This window comes from Adiantum capillus-veneris, chromosome 12, assembly GCF_014529385.1.
Source record: "Adiantum capillus-veneris isolate H3 chromosome 12, ASM1452938v2, whole genome shotgun sequence".
NCBI classification, from domain to species: domain Eukaryota; kingdom Viridiplantae; phylum Streptophyta; class Polypodiopsida; order Polypodiales; family Pteridaceae; genus Adiantum; species Adiantum capillus-veneris.
Window position 1 is genome coordinate 57591815 of NC_140942.1, and position 17452 is coordinate 57609266.

Sequence of the window (17452 nt, forward strand, 5' to 3'; positions counted from 1 at the left end):
TTTACCTTGTTCTCGCAGCTATACTTGGCGAGTGTGAGTGAGACGCTGCATGCAAGCGAATTGAAGCTCGGGGGTGGTCGGGAGGTTCGAGCTCCGTACAACGGAGTGTGCCCATATATTTTGCTCCTCTGTTGTATCAAACACTACCAATACAAAGATTTCTTCCTTTGTTTTTGCTGACTATCTCTATTATTCTGTTCCTATGACATCGCTCTTGGTCTGCCTTTTACAGTATCCACGGTGCTTTTGGGAGAATCATCTTTCCCCGCTCCCCCATGCGGGGCGTGGCTGAAGGGGGGAGATGTCTCATGGCTCTTAAATCTTCCCTAGCACCCAATGAATCCTTCTTGCCAATTATGTGATCCCATGTAGCTTGCCCAACATTTTTGAACACATGCATAGGGTCCAATAAATGCTAAATTTTCAACAAATCCCAATAGGGGAGGGACAAGAAGATTGAGTACCTCGACATACCCCTTGGCAGCCCATTGGGAGGCGATGAGGTACCATGATGCTCCTCCCAATGCTTCGCCCAATCATCCATGTTCCAATGGAACGGTTGCACTCCATTGGTAGAGGGAGAATATCTATGATGTGAAGGAGGCAGGAAGCGATTGTTGTTGGGATAGATCACCTTCCCAAGAAGAAGAGGTCTCTGTGTCACAAGGGAAGGGCCACAAGTGGGACACGCACTATGTCCAGATGTTGCCAATCCTGCCTAGAGGTAAACAAACGTTATACATGAGATGATAAACCTAAAGCAAAGAGTACAATTAACATGTGCATACTTACTAGATACCTCTCCAAATCCTGGGTAATCATGCATGGTCCACATGAGGATGCACTTGATGACGGCTTTGCGGTCTCCTGGTGGCTGTGAAATTTCAATGACATCTATGCCTCTCCATAGTTCTTGAAGCTCTTCAACAAGAGGCTGCAGATATACATCCATGTTTTTTACCTTGTGCTTTCCTAGAATGAGAAGTGATAGTAAAATGTTTCCCTTTTTTGTTGCCTCCCAAGGAGGAATATTGTAGTTTACAACCACCACCGGCCAAGTGCTCCATGAAGTAGAGCGGTGCCCAAATGGATTCACTCCATCACTAGCTAACCCAATCCTCAAGTGACGAGGCTCATCCCTAAACTCTGGCCATGTGTCCTCTATGTGCTTCCACGCTGGTGAGTCAGCTGGCAGTGTCATAATACCATCTGTGGAGCGATTTTTTTCATGCCAACTCAAAAGCTCGCTCGTAGCCTTCGATCTAAACATGTGTTGGATGCGAAGGGTGAGTGGAAAATGCCTCAAAACAAAACGTGGAATTCTGTTGCTCTGCTTTCCTTCTTTGAACCTAGGCTCCCTACACGACGTACATGTGTCACAATCTGTAACAGGACTTGATTTTGAGGTGTTTTAGCAATAAATTTTGTTTTTCTAGGAAGTTTTGGTCGTTTTAAAGATCGTCCACTGTGTAGAAGGATGTGTGGGTTGTTTTCGTCCAATATTTTTTTTTTGATCCGGAAGGCACTTTCTGGGGCATTTTTGAAGGTGTTAACGTGGGATTTTGGAAAAGTGTTGTATGAAGCGATTGAAGCGTGTGTTATAAGGAACAACTTTGGTTCTCTGAGTCTTAAGAGATTTTGATGTTTTGATGCTCGTTGAGGGCCAAAGATTAAGAAAAAAGTGGGATTTGCTATTTTTGCATCGTTTTTGTAGAAAATGTCGTTTTGCAGGTTGATTTTCAGCAAATTAGAGCAGGCTATAGAAATTTTCCATCACATAGCCGTCGAAGAGCGCAACAAGGGCAACATGATTGTGTGAGCCGGACTTGGGCTATTTTGGCTCCGTTTAGGAGTTATGTTCAGTTGAAGACAGCTGGAAAAAAAAGTTTTAAAAATCTAACCTTTATGGATCGCTTCGCTATCACGTTCTTACCTTATTCTCGCAGGTATACTTGGCGTGCAAGTCGAGTCGACAGAATGCCAAAAATAGAAAAGCGGCTATTTTGAGAGGTCGCATGCTTTTGGAGGAAAAATCAGAATAGAAGGACGGGTGGTGCGTTTTGGGGGATCATTCACCGATATCTCTTCTGTGAGTGCGAGTGCGAGTGCGAGTGAGACGCTGCGTGCAAGCAGACTGAAGCTCGCAGGTGGTTGGGAGGTTCGAGCTCTGTACAACAGAGTGCGCCCCTATAGTTTATTGCTCCTCTGTTGTATCAAACACTATCAACACAAAGATCTCTTTCTCTGTCTTTGCTGTCTATCTCTATTATTATGTTCCTGTGACACAATCGGCATGCTTAGTACGAAAGAGCACACAATCGTTCACGCAAGCATGAATGCGATCATAATCCATCCCTAATCCAGTCACCACTTCGCGTGCTTTTCGTCTATTCTCTAGAATGTGATTGCCAGCTGGCAGCATCTTTCCTAGCAACCTATCACAAGAAGAAAGTACATTAGAAGATAATTTATGCACTCCACAAGCATCCTTCACAATCTGTATACATACCTCAAAAGTGCGTCGACACTAGCATTGCTCCATCCAAACATCGCCTGAAGGTTAAGGACTTCGAGAAATGCCCTTAAAATGGAGTAAGAGCATCTACCATATAGTGCGGTGTGTGTCGAATCGAGTATCTCACTCCTTGTTCTTTCGGAAGTTTCTTTGCATGCACACTCTGGTTCATGCTCCTCCTCTCGTGCAAGGAGATCCTCAACCATTCTATGAAAATGGTCATTTTCTGCATCCACATAAGGAGATGGGATGTGGTCACTCGTAGAGGGAGCAGCAGTTGGCTGATTTGATGTGCTTCCTCCCGCTCTAATGGATTCTGGCACATGCGCTCTTCCATCCTCCTTTCCCCTCCTCCACCAACCACACGCAAATGAGGGGTGACGTCAATAGCTTCTACAATTCTCGGATCGTTTGTTTCCATCCATGCACGCTTGTGAGGATCGTCCCATAGTCCATAATCTTCTACATGACTCAAGCATATCTGTCAAAGTCGAACAATGGCGCATTTGCACCGCACGCACGGACATGGTAATCGCTTGACCAACCACCGTGATCTATCCAATTCAGTGGACGGGCCAAAATCATCCCAAGCAACCTACATTATAAATTACATACACTAATTAAAATCAAATTACAAAAAAAGGTTAATAAAATATTAGTAAAAAATAAAAATAAAAAAATTTAACATGCATGGTAATCAAAACTTTTTGGTAGAAATGTCATTTTCAAAGTACTAGGAATACTTTCATTTTATATACATTTTATAAGAAACATAGTACCAATAGATTTTGAATATCAATAGTAATAATGTGAGAATGTGGCCATCTGTATGGATGGGCCGAAATTGCGCCGCGGTAATATTTGCGATAATGAGCACATAAAAGCTGGCAGTAATGCTCCCGGTAATAGGAGCGGAAAATCAAATTTCAAATTTTTTTATAAATAGGGGCACCCTCATGCCCCGCGAAGTTCAAAATCCTAAATTTCGAATTTCATTGTGTTCTCCACAGAAGCCGAGAGCGCGAACCTCACAACCTTGAGCTCTTCCATCTCTACTCTTCTACTCTCCACCATCTCCACTCTTCCACTCTCCTACCCTCTCCCAACAAGCTCTTCAATTCCATGTAAGTTTTGTTGTTATGTTTTTTGATTTTTTCACATGCATACACACACATACACACATGCATAGACTCATACACACGCACAAGTTAACATGCATGCAAATACACATACGCACACATGCACATGCATATGTTAGTATAAGTTATGCATTAGTATGTGCATACACTAATTAGTGCATGTGTTCTTTACACAAACTAATTAGTGTGTACATTATTCTAATGCACACACTAATTAGTGTAAGTAAAGACACACCAAAACCTAAATTTGTAAATTATTAGTTACTTGCAAAATCTAAACTTGTTAAATTTGTTAAATTTATTACTTGCAAAACTTGACACACACTAATTAGTGTGTGCATTGATCAATGTGATTGGCCAATGCACACACTAATTAGTGTGTGCATTGGCCAATGTGATTAGTGTATGTCAATGCACACACTAATTAGTGTGTGTTTAGTGTGTGCGGTCAATAAGATTGGACAATGCTCACACTAATTAGTGTGTGCATTGGTCAATGGGATTGGCCAATTAGTGTGTGTTTAGTGTGTGCATTGCTCAATGGGATTGGCCAATGCGCACACTAATTAGTGTGTGATTAGTGTGTGCAATGGCCAATGTGATTGGTCAATGCACACACTAATTAGTCTGTGATTAGTGTGTGCATTGGCCAATGTATACACTAATTAGTGTGTGCATTGGTCAATGGGATTGACCAATGCACACACTAATTAGTGTGTCATTAGTGTGTGCATTGGTCAATGTGATTGGCCAATGCGCACACTAATTAATGTGTGATAAGTGTGTGAATTGGTCAATCCCATTAACCAATGCATACACTAATTAGTGTGTGATTAGTGTGTGCATTGGTCAATGGGATTGGCCAATGCACACACTAATTAGTGTGTTTTAACACACACTATTTACTCTGTGATTAGTGTGTGCATTGACCAATGTGATTGGCCACTGCGCACACTAATTAGTGTGTGCATTGGTCAATTGGATTGGCCAATGCACACACTAATTACTGTGTGATTAGTGTGCATTGGCCAATGTGCACACTAATTAGTGTGTGATTAGTGTGTGAATTGGTCAATCCCATTAACCAATGCACACACTAATTAGTGTATGCATTGGTCAATAGGATTGGCCAATGCACACACTAACTAGTGTGTGCGCAAGTCAATTACACAAGCCAATGCACACATCAATTAGTGTGTTAACGCACACACTAATTAGTGTATGTTAACACACATTAATTAGTGTGTGCACAAGTCATTTACACAAGCTAATGCACACACTAATTAGTGTGTGTCAACACACACTAACTAGTGTGTGCACAAGCCAATGCACACAATAATCAGTGTACCCTAAACACACACTAATTAGTGTGTGCACAAGTCAAGCACACAAGCTAATGCACATATTTCTCAAGAACAAAAAATCTAGTGTGAGGAGAGCTGCAAAGAAGACAATGGAGTCTCCAGAGCACAGCTATCGGCCAGGAAATGTCCATGATGTGGAGTGGGAGACAGCTATGGAAGAGAAAGAGGACGAAAGGGCAATGGGTGCGAGGATGTATACGCGTCATGTTGAGGCCAGATCCCATCAGACTCCTACGCATTATGGTTTGGGAGGAAAAACGGCTTGGAAAGACAAATATGTAAGTACAAATATTAGTTTTATTGTAAAAAGTCTAATGTTTTTCATTTTATTAATTGGTTGCTATTTTTTGTCAGTATAACATTACCATGAGTCGCCTGACCAGAGATGTGCAAAGATATAGAGAGAACCATACCGAGTATCAAACTTGAGGGGGTGTCACAAGTATGTGGAAAATCATATCAAACAATGACTATGATAAGATCTTGTCAAGGTTGGAAGAGATGAACCTTACCTTGTCTGGGAAAAAATTAGTGTTTAGTGTGAACGAAGTTCTTCTTGTAGGACATATGTGCGGTCCATATGGCAAAAGGCCTTGTCTTGCAAAAATTGATGTAATTCAAAGAATGAAAGAGAAATGTATAAATGTGACTGAGGATTGAATGTTTTTGGGTGCATATGTGTTTTATGTTTTTTGGATTCCACATTAAGCGCATGTAATAACCTTTGTATCAACTATTGAGAAAGAACCAAAAATTCCAATGGAAGAAATGCATACCCATGCCATGAGAAAATTAAAGAAGTTATTGCACTTTGAGGAAAGTAAACTATGAATGTGGAAGACATGCTATTGTGACAGTGGATACTAGCCCCATAGGAATTGGATCCGATATTGTCCAAGATGATGAAGATGGTAAGCGATATGTAGTGAGATTTTCAGCAAAGGTCCTAAGTGCTTGTCAACGCACTTATCCACAGGTGAAAAGGAAACTATGGAGAGACATTATACCCTAAAATGTGATAAAGAGTATTCGATAGGTGCAAATGTAATAGTGAAGACAGAAATGTGATAAAGAGTATTTGATAGGTACAAATGTAATTGAAGACTGATTGGCTACCCCTTCTTGCATGATTACGAGTTGCTCAACTCCTGACATTGCTATATTGAGATGAATTGCCTACATAAAGTCATTGAATCCTAAATTTAAGCACATTTTAAGGAAATATAATTTAGTTGAGGATATGCTTTTCGGAGAAAGATATGAAAATGAAGAAGAAATTGTCATTGAGGGTGATGGTGTAGGCACAAGGTTTTATCATAACTTTCATGCAATGGGTGATCACGTTTGCCTATCAAATGCACTTGATTCATTTACAAAGGACCTATATCAAGGAGATTGGTTTCTCAGTTGACGTTATCTGAGCACTTTGACAAGGCAAGAAGGGTGGATATATCAAGAGATCAAAAGGATACAAAGAAAAGCCTATGGATACTTTTTAAAAGATGGATACTTGTGGAACATCCAAAACAAAGAAATGGCATTCCATTGATCATTGAGGTGACTAAAAGAAACATTTCCCTTGGAATAGTGAAAATGCTACATTAAAAAAGGTACGCAAAAAAAATGTCAGCATTGAGGTGACTCAAAGACATAAATCTTTTTGTCATCTTACTAGGTTCTTCAAGCACCTTACATACCCACTGGATATGCACTATAAGTAGTTAGTAGGTTTGGTTACAATGCCATTGGGTTTATGGCAAATGAGCGCTTGCATAAGAAGATTTAACTAACCAGATTGAAGCTCGTGCTTTAAGAACAAAAAGCAAAAAAGGGATATGTAAATGCCTCTTAGACAATGTGATTAGCCATTATAGTTGTGTTGGGAAAGTAACAACTGAGAGGGGTGAGATGGATGCCGACAAAGCTAGGGAGTTTCTCTCTAGGTTGGGCATTAAGCTCTCTCTCACTACTAAATACAATCCTGAAGGGAATAGTACATCGGAACATGGGCATCCTCCTATCATTAAAGCGTTGGCTAAGGCTTGCAAAGGAAAATTGGGAGAGGGGCCTGGGTCATTGCCTCATGTTTTATGGGCTAATTGTACAAGTCATAGATCAATTACTGGTTATATGCCTTGTGAGTTATGTATGGTAAAAAACTATAATGCCAATTGAGGATGTAATTCCTACATGAGATGTATTGCTTTGGGACAATGGAATGAGTAGGGAAGACCTTCTTGCTTTGTGCATACAACAATTAGAAATAAGAACATAATGCCAATTGAGGATGTAATTCCTACATTGAATTTATTGCCTTGGGACAATGGAATGAGTAGGGAGGACCTTCTTGATTTGTGCATACAACAATTAGAAAGAAGAACACAAGATATTGAGATTGCAATAGCACGATTGGGAGATGTAAGGTTGATAAATAAGGATGGATTTGATAAAATGCACATTCTCGGACCTAGTGCTATTGAGGAAGGTGATTGGGTGTTGGTGTATGAAAATAGTATTGATAACCAACGCTCAACAATAAGAAAGATTTCAAAGAGATGGCTTGGTCCTTATGTGGTTAAACATGGACATGCTAATGCAACTTATACCTTGTATGATTTTAATGGGATAGAAATGAAGATTTCCGTTGCAAGGAAAAGAATCAAAATATTCAAAAGAAGAGGAGATACAGACCAATATGTATGTTGAGTTAAATAAAGAATGAACTTGCATATGGTATGTGTAGCACATGTCGGAAGATGTGCAAGTTTAGAGGGGGTGTATATCATGCCATCGCACATGCATAATGTAGCTATAATATCTACCTCACTCTCAATCCTTTCATTACTTGGGACCAAATTCTATGATGTACATAGTGTGATATGTGTGAAAATAGATGTAATTGTTGCATTTGTGTACATACCTTGTCGGAAAACACAAACAATGTGAGTAAAATGCATCAATGAAGATGTTTCAGCAATAAGCAAAACACAGAGTTAATCTCTCATCCACAGATGTCATACATCAAGTAAAAAATGACTAAATTCTCTGCAACCACTATGGAGAGAAGCAAGACAAAACCTGCGATTCATAATTAAAAAAATGCATAAACCTATTTGAGACCAATCTGTCTCAATCACAGATTCACATATGGCATACTAAACAAGTGTTACATAAAGACGGTGATTGCATAAAACTCACAATAGGTTGGGATGATCTTGGACTCTTTTTTGGTGCATGATTATCTCACAAAATGATATACCAACAAAGCAATTGTGAAAGAGAAATGGAGGCATGAGAATGGGATTGAAGGACTCTCTATTTTAAAGAGAACAACTTGAGAACAACAAGAGCTGGAGGAAGGAAGAATCCATGACCTTCTAAGGAGGTTTCATTGTAGGTTCCTCCCCCTCCCAAGGTTCCAATGGAGGAGGTATCTATAGAAAAGACAAAAGATCACAAAAAACAAAAAGAGAAAAATCCTACTTATACGTTAAAATCAAACATTGAAGTTGCTAAAAATTTAAAGCATATTTGGAGGAAATTATTTTGAATAGTAAAGTTGATTTTACTATGGGTGAAGCTCTTGGCATGGCTAAGCGTGATTCCCATGAGGATATTATAGATATCATGAGAAGAAAGATGAAGACTCTTGTTGATTCTATCCCTCCATAATCATAGGGTAAAGGAGAGCCATTGAAGTCACCAGTAATACATGTATAAGACATGGAATGTGATGATAATGTGGTAGGATGCTACTAGTCTTGTGGAATAGATATGTGTGCTAGATTTTTTTATGACGATGATGAAGATGATGCCTCACATAAAATCCACTACTCTAAATGTCACTGGGAAAGAACTACAATAAAAACTTTGTTCAATGTGGGTAATCTTGAGGAGCTATATGTTCCATTGATAGATCATGGATCCAAAATTAATATTACGTTTAAGAGTCTCTACATGAAGGGCAAGTTCCCAATAGAAACTATCCATGGTTTGATGATTAGAGCTACCAAAAACTTTAAAAGGCATCTCCGTGGGGCATAGGTGACCATTGATGGAAGGCATATTATGAAAGTGTTCACTCTCAAAATGTATGAAATGATACTAAGTCTTTTGAAAAGGAGAAAGGATTCAATGTCAATGAAGGACTAGAAGTGTAAGTAGGGACCAAGTAGAAAATTGTAGCAAAGAAAGTAAGACTAGTTGTCACGGGAACACAATAATAGAGATAGACAGCAAAACAGAGGAAGAAATCTTTGTATTGATAGTGTTTAATTGATACAACAGAGGAGCAATTGAATATATATATGGGCGCACTCCGTTGTACGGAGCTCGAACCTCCCGACCACCCCCGAGCTTCAATTCGCTTGCATGCAGCGTCTCACTCGCACTCGCACTCGCACTCACTTCTTTCCTGTAAAAATAATTTATACTGAATTGACCATTGCATACTTGTTTATGAAAGAGATATTTCGTTTGCATGGCATGCCCAAGAGCATAGTCTCTGACAGAGATTCTAAGTTCACTTCTCATTTCTGGAGAGCGACTTTTGACTCTATAGGTTCCCAGTTACGCATGTCTAATGCTTTCCATCCTCAAAACGATGCGGAAACGGAGAGGGTGAATCGTATTTTAGAAGATATGTTACGAATGTATGTCAATGAAAACCAATCTAATTGGAATGAATATTTGCCTTTGCTTGAATTTGCATACAACAGTTCATATCATTCATCTATTAGGATGACTCCGTTTGAGGCAATGTATGGCTATAACTGTCCCACACCTATAAATTTTCTTAGCTCGAGGAATAAGGTAGAACTGTCACGTGAGATGCTTGAGAAAATGGATAACGAGTTGGCCAAAATCAGGGGGAATATTAGAGAATCTCAAAAGAGACATAAACTGTATTATGACAAGAAACATCGTGTTGTGGAGTATGAAACTGGTGATATGGTTTTTTAACGGTTATTCCTGAGAAGTCTCATTTGATTCTTGGAAATGATAGAAGATTGTCTCCAGGATTTGTTGGTCCATTTAAAATTTTGAAGCGCATTGGTTCATTAGCTTACAAATTGGAATTGCCTTCTCATGTTAAAGTGCATCATGTATTCTATGTGAGTTTATTGAAAAAGTATGTTCCTAATGTGCATCATGTTTTAGAGGACAACTCTAAGTTGAAAGATGACGGACCATTGACTGTAGAATCAGACTTAGTACTAGATAGGCGTTTTAAACATATGAGAAATAGAGACATTGTGGAAGTTTTGGTTAAGTGGCAGAACTATCCAGTAGAGGATGCATCATGGGTTGATCTTAGTGTTTTGCAAAGAGAATGTTTCTCTCTTTAGACCAACTCTGAGGACAGAGTTAATTTTGATAAGGGGAGAATGTAATAGGACTAATATTTGAAGTTCTTAAAGTCGAAAAGAATGTAGCAGGGCATATCTTTCGTTAGCACGATTTGAAAGATTGTTGAATAGTCTATTAAATAGAGCTTATACGAATGAGTTGAAATATTAAGAGAGAACATATATTCTTTTTTTCTAATAATACACTAAAGACGGATTTGATAAAGATTAATGAATAACAGATAGTCTGTCTATGAACAGTAAAATTGAGATTTTTATTAATATCAATGTTTTATATTTATGTGTTTTAGCTTAAAATGCATGGGTAGGCTTAAAATAAGTTGTAAAAGTAGTGGATACCCAAAAATAGAGGTTTTATGAGTCGTGACCTAAAAGTTGCGTTTTTAGCCAAACAAAGACGTTTTTTGCAATTCTGTCCGCGTTGTCTTGTAGACCAGACCTATTCCCGTCGTTTTGAGTACCTCGATCGCTCTGTTCTGAGTTCGTTTGTAAAAGTTATGATGAAAACAAACAGAAGGCAGCAGCAGTGTAATGTACACAGGGACAGACAGACCTACAACATTATACAGTTCTCCCTTCTATCAACCAAGAAGTGGATTGTTTCTTCATGGTAGAGTATGGCAATTGAGATTATGAAGGTATATAATTATGTTTTTTTACTTTGATTATCATGTTGAATTGGTTGCACGAGTATGTTCTTTTGGCTATTTTGTAGGCGATGCAGAAATCAATGTGTGAAACAGGATCTGTGCAAAGTGTCATGATAGAAATCTAACCTTTACGGATCGCTTAACGATCACGTTCTTATATTATTCTCGCAGGTATACTTGGTACGAAAATCGTGCAGGCTTTTCGAGGAAAAGAAGGATAAAAGCACGACGGGTGGTGCGTTTGGGGATCATTCACCATTCTCTCTTCTGCGAGTGCGAGTGCGAGTGCGAGTGCGAGTGAGACGCTGCATGCAAGCGAATTGAAGCTCGGGGGTGGTCGGGAGGTTCGATCTCCGTACAATGGAGTGCGCCCATATATATATTCAATTGCTCCTCTGTTGTATCAAACACTATCAATACAAAGATTTCTTCCTCTGTTGTATCAAACACTATCAATACAAAGATTTCTTCCTCTGTTTTGCTGTCTATCTCTATTATTCGGTTCCCGTGACAATTGGTATCATGTGCGAGTGCGAGTGCGAGTGCGAGTGAGAGTGCGAGTGCGAGTGCGAGTGCGAGTGAGACGCTGCATGCAAGCGAATTGAAGCTCGAGGGTGGTCGGGAGGTTCGAGCTGCGTACAATGGAGTGCGCCCATATATTTTGCTCCTCTGTTGTATCAAAACTCTACATACAAAGATCTCTTTCTCTATCTTTTGCTATCGATCTCTATTATTCGGGTCCCGTGACAATTGGTATCAGAGCAAGCGGTTGATTCTGGACATGGAAGGATACAAGAGAAGGATGAAGAAGCAAGAAGACTTGATTCGGTGACTATGAGAAGATCTGAAAATTGCAAATCAGGAGCGTGCTGAGGCTCTGCGGGGCAAAGCAGCACGAGAGCTTGATATCTATGTAGACCTTGATGGCCAACATGAAGGTGAAAACCATGCTAATCCACCTGGAAACAATAATCATCGTGGCGGCGCTGGGGTACCGCTAAAAGAAACAATGACGATATGGGAGAAGCGACAACCAAATCATTCTTAACGAAGGCTAAGCTTAAAGAGTTTGATGGCATAAGAAAGATATGCGAAGATTTAGAAGCGTGGATTGAAGAACTCAAAGATTTGGATTATACTTTCAATATCGAGAACACGACCACGAGACTTTCGAATGCTCGAGCAAGGTGACCGATAAGACAATACGTATCAAGATGGCTCAATTGGAGACTTTTGGCGATGCGTACGATAAAGGTAAGTCATCTACCCCTTCTTTGTGATGTTTTATGTCTTTGATACGTCCTTTGAAAGCTTCTGTGAGATCAAATTTATGCGTAGAAGTTGAGATTAAAATTTGAATTTCTTAATTGATTTGGATAGTATTCATTGCTTCTTATCGTCTAAATTGATTGAGAAATTAATCTTGAAATTAAATCGAGAAGTTAAAAGACTTGTGGACTTAACTAATGATAATAATAGTTCCAAGAAAGAGCTAGTAGAATTTTTTTTTTTTTCTTTGAAGAGTCAAAATCATAAAGATGATTTCTATAACATAAACATTGATATGCATGATGTTATCATTGGTATCAATTAGATCATTGAAAATCATGTTTTGATTGATTGTTAAGAAAGAAAAATATATCTTTAATCATTTGATGATGATAAGTCACACTCTTTGTGGAAAGAAAGAGATTCTAAATCTAGTTTTGGGAATGGAATTGATAAGGTGACTTAGATAAGAGTGTGAGACGTTGCTTGTGTTTGCTTGTGTGAGACGTTGCTTGTGTTTGCTAATGAGATTAAAGAGAATCTAGGGATAAACATAAAGACACAAATCGAGAATTTATAGAGGATCTCTTACATGAAGTTAAGGATGTGTTCCGGGACGATCTTCCTGGTATACCTCCGCCTAGAGCGGTAGACCATGCCATAGATCTATATCCAGGAGCGACACCTTATTCCAGATCTCCATACAGGCTCAATATTGACGAGCTTAAAGAGCTCAAGATGCAACTTGATGATCTTTTGAAAAAGGGTTTCATTAAACCTAGTGTATCTCCTTGGGGTAGTCCTGTGTTATTCCAAAAGAAAAAGGATGGTACATATAGGTTATGCATCGACTATAGGGGATTAAACAAAAAGACCATTAAGAACAAATATCCTCTTCCTCACATAGATGAACTGCTTAGTCATTTGAGTGGTGCCACAATATTTTCAAAGGTTGATCTTTGTTCTGGCTACCATCAAATCCGCATTAAGGTCGAGGACATTCCAAAGATTTCTTTTCGTACACGTTATGGACATTATGAATTTAGAGTTCTTGCTTTTGGTTTGACTAATGCACCAACAACTTTCATGTGCTTAATGAATAATATTTTTCACCCGTATCTTGATGACTTCATTATGGTATTCTTGGATAATATTTTTGTGTATTCTACGAATGAAGAAGATCATGCATTGCACTTAAAGAAAACATTTGAGGTTTTGCGTCAACATAAATTGTATGCGAAAGCAAGTAAGTGTACTTTTGCAAAGGATCAGATTGTGTATTTGGGAAGAGTGATTTCTAAAGAGGGGATTCACATTGACCTTGACAAAGTTAAGACTATTGTGGAGTGGCCAACACCAAAGTCATTAAGGAATGTGAGAAGCTTTATGGGTCTAGCACAATATGAGAGAGCACACATTAAATATTTCTCTAAGATAGCAAGTCCTTTGACCGAATTGACCAAGAAAGACAAGGGTTTTGCGTGGACTTCTACCTGTGAGACTGCTTTTGAGACCTTGAAGGCTAAAATAGCAGAAAATTGTGTTTTGAAAGTTCTTGAGATGGGCAAACCATTTGTTGTGTCATGTGATGCTAGTGGTGAACAACTAGGGTGTGTTTTGACACAAGAAGGAAGAGTGGTTGCATATGAGTCTAGGAAATTAAGACGACATGAATTGAACTATGCAACACATGATCTAGAATTGCTTGCTGTTGTTCATGCATTGAAACATTGGCGTCATCTTTTGCTAGCTTGGTGTCAAATTTGAATTGCGTACTGATCATCAAAGTTTGAAGTATATTTTCACGCAGCCATTGTTAAACAACAGACAAAGGAGATGGATTGAATTGTTGGCTGAGTATGATTTTGACTTGAAGTATTTGTGTGGGAAAGAAAATAAAGTTGCAGATGCATTGAGTCGTAGGCCCATGTGTAATTTGTTGACTGTTGTGCGATCCAATTTGGTTGATGAGATACATGCCGAAGTTGAAAGCGATTCTTTTTACATATCTATTTTGAAATTCTTGCGTGAGAATATTGGTGAGATGTATGAGAACAGATATCACTTGTATAAGGGAAATCTGTATTATTATGACCGCTTGTGTATTCCTGCAAATTCTGCTTTTAAGAGTCAAATTCTGCATGAGTGTCATAACTCACCTTTTTCTCGTCATCCTGGATTGAGTAAGACATATGAAAAGATTAAAAGTTCATTCTTTTGGCCACGTATGAAATTGGATGTTAAGAATTATGTGCGTGAATGCTTTCAATGTCAACAAGTTAAAATTGAACATAAGAGGATGCCTGGTGACCTTCAACCCTTAGACATTCCTTTACAGAAGTGGGAGTCTATATCCATGGACTTTATTATTAGACTTCCCACTACTCGTGGAGGGTATGACTCGATCTTTGTGGTAGTAGATAGACTCACAAAACAGGCTCACTTCTTTCCCGTGAAAATAACTGATACTGCTTTGACCATTGCACGCTTGTTTGTGAAAGAGATATTTCATTTGCATGGCATGCCCAAGAGCATAGTGTCTGACAGAGATTCTAAGTTCACTTCACATTTCTGGAGAGCGACTTTTGACTCTATAGGTACCCAGTTACGCATGTCTACTGCTTTTCATCCTCAAACCGATGGGGAAACGGAGAGAGTGAATCGTATTTTAGAAGATATGTTACGAATGTATGTCAATGAAAACCAATCTAATTGGAATGAATATTTGCCTTTGGTTGAATTTGCATACAACAGTTCATATCATTCATCTATTAGGATGACCCCGTTTGAAGCAATGTATGGCTATAACTGTCCCACACCTATAAATTTTCTTAGCTCAAGGAATAAGGTAGAACTGTCATGTGAGATGCTTGAAAAGATGGATAACGAGTTGGCCAAAATCAGGGGGAATATTAGAGAAGCCCAAAAGAGACATAAATTGTATTATGACAAGAAACATCGGGTTGTGGAGTATGAAACTGGGGAGATGGTTTTCTTAAAAGTTATTCCCGAGAAGTCTCATTTAATTCTTGGGAAGGATAAGCGATTGTCTCCACGATTTGCTGGGCCATTTAAAATTTTGAAGCGCATTGGTTCATTAGCTTACAAATTGGAATTGCCTTCTCATGTCAAAGTGCATCCTGTATTTCATGTGAGTTTATTGAAAAAGTATGTTCCTAACGTGCACCATGTTTTACAGGACAACTCTAAGTTGAAAGATGACGGAACATTGACAGTAGAACCAGATTTAGTGCTAGATAGGCGTGTCAGACATTTGAGAAATAGAGACATTGTGGATGTTTTGGTTAAGTGGCAGAACTATCCAGTAGAGGATGCATCTTGGGTTGATCTTAGTGTTTTGCAAAGCGAATTTCCCTCCTTCCAACTCTAAGGACAGAGTTAATTTTGAAAAGGGGAGATTGTAACAAGACTTGATTTCGAGGTGTTTTAGTAATAAATTTTGTTTTCTAGGAAGTTTTTGTCATTTTAAAGTTAGTCCACTGTGTAAAAGGATGTGTGGATTGTTTTCGTCCGATAAAATTTTTTGATCCGGAAGACACTTTCTGGGGCATTTTTGAAGGCGTTAACGTGGGATTTTGAAAAAGTGATGTATGAAGCGATTGAAGCCTGCGTTATAAGGAACAACTTTGGTTCTTTGAGTTTTTAGAGATTTTGATGTTTTGATGCTCGTTGAAGGCCAAAGATTAAGAAAAAAGTTGGATTTGCTGTTTTTGCATCGTTTTTGTAGAAAATGATGTTTTGCAGGTTGATTTTCAGCAAATCGGAGCAGGCTATGGAAATTTTCCATCACATAGCCGTCGAAGAGCGCAGCGAGGGCAACAAGATTGTATGAGACGGACTTGGGCTGTTTTGGCTCCGTTTGGGAGTTATGTTCAGTTGAAAACACCTCTACGGATCGCTTCGCTATCACGTTTTTTTTACCTTGTTCTCGCAGGTATATTGGCGCGCAAGTCGAGTCGACCGAGCGCCAAAAATAGAAAAGCGGCTATTTTAAGAGGTCGCAGGCTTTTTGGAGGAGAATAGAAGGACGGGTGGTTCGTTTTGGGGGGGATTCACCATTCTCTCTTCTACGAGTGCGAGTGCGAGTGCGAGTGAGAGTGCGAGTGCGAGTGAGACGCTGCATGCAAGCGAATTGAAGCTCGGGGGTGGTCGGGAGGTTCGAGCTCCGTACAACGGAGTGCGCCCATATATTTTGCTCCTCTGTTGTATCAAAACTCTACAAAGATTCATCAATACAAAGATCTCTTTCTCTATCTTTTGCTATCGATCTCTATTATTCGGTTCCCGTGACACTAGTGGCCTTGTCTTTACCATCAAATTCTAGGGAAAATCTAAAAGAAACCTCTTTGCAACACAAAATCTTATGGATTCAAAAAGAACTGGACACAATTTCGTAATGGAATCTCCAAAATAACTAAAGGTTCATTGTGGGGAGTTTTTAACACAAGAAGAGAAGAGGTTTTTTACAAAAAAAAACTCAAGACATCGTAAGGCTTTTTATTTACAAACACATGAGATAGGATGTGTTGATTCTAGTATTGTTGCCCCTATGGTGATCTTCATTATCCCTCATGTACCTTGGATTTACGTCCAATTTTGGTCCCAAAAGCACTTTAAAAAACATGCTCATAGCACAATGACAACATCCTTGAAGAAACACCCATTCTTGTCACTATAGACCTCATTGAAGGTTGGTTCTATATCATAAAACACTGAGCATGATCTGGTACGCACTTCTGGTACCACATATAGCCAAAACAATCTAGTTCACCAACGCATTTTCTATGTGACAAGACTAGTTTCATGCCATAGTTTTTCCAGACAAAGTAAAGCATTAGTCTTAGAATTGGCCTCAAGGGCCATTATCACATGCGTATGAGCTCTAATACCATTGAAAGGATAGGGGAGCTACTTGTGTTCCTTCTTGCACCCAACCCCCTCCTCTTATAGGCTCCCCAACCTATCTTTAGGGTTACCTACAACATAGTACACTAGTCGGCCTTCCGTCAAATCCTTTCCCACCATGGACACACTACCCTTTTCCTTTTAAGAATTCTCCCCTCAAACAATGAATCACCTTGGACCAAGATTTTGAGCTATCCCAAAAAAGACTCAATCATGAGGC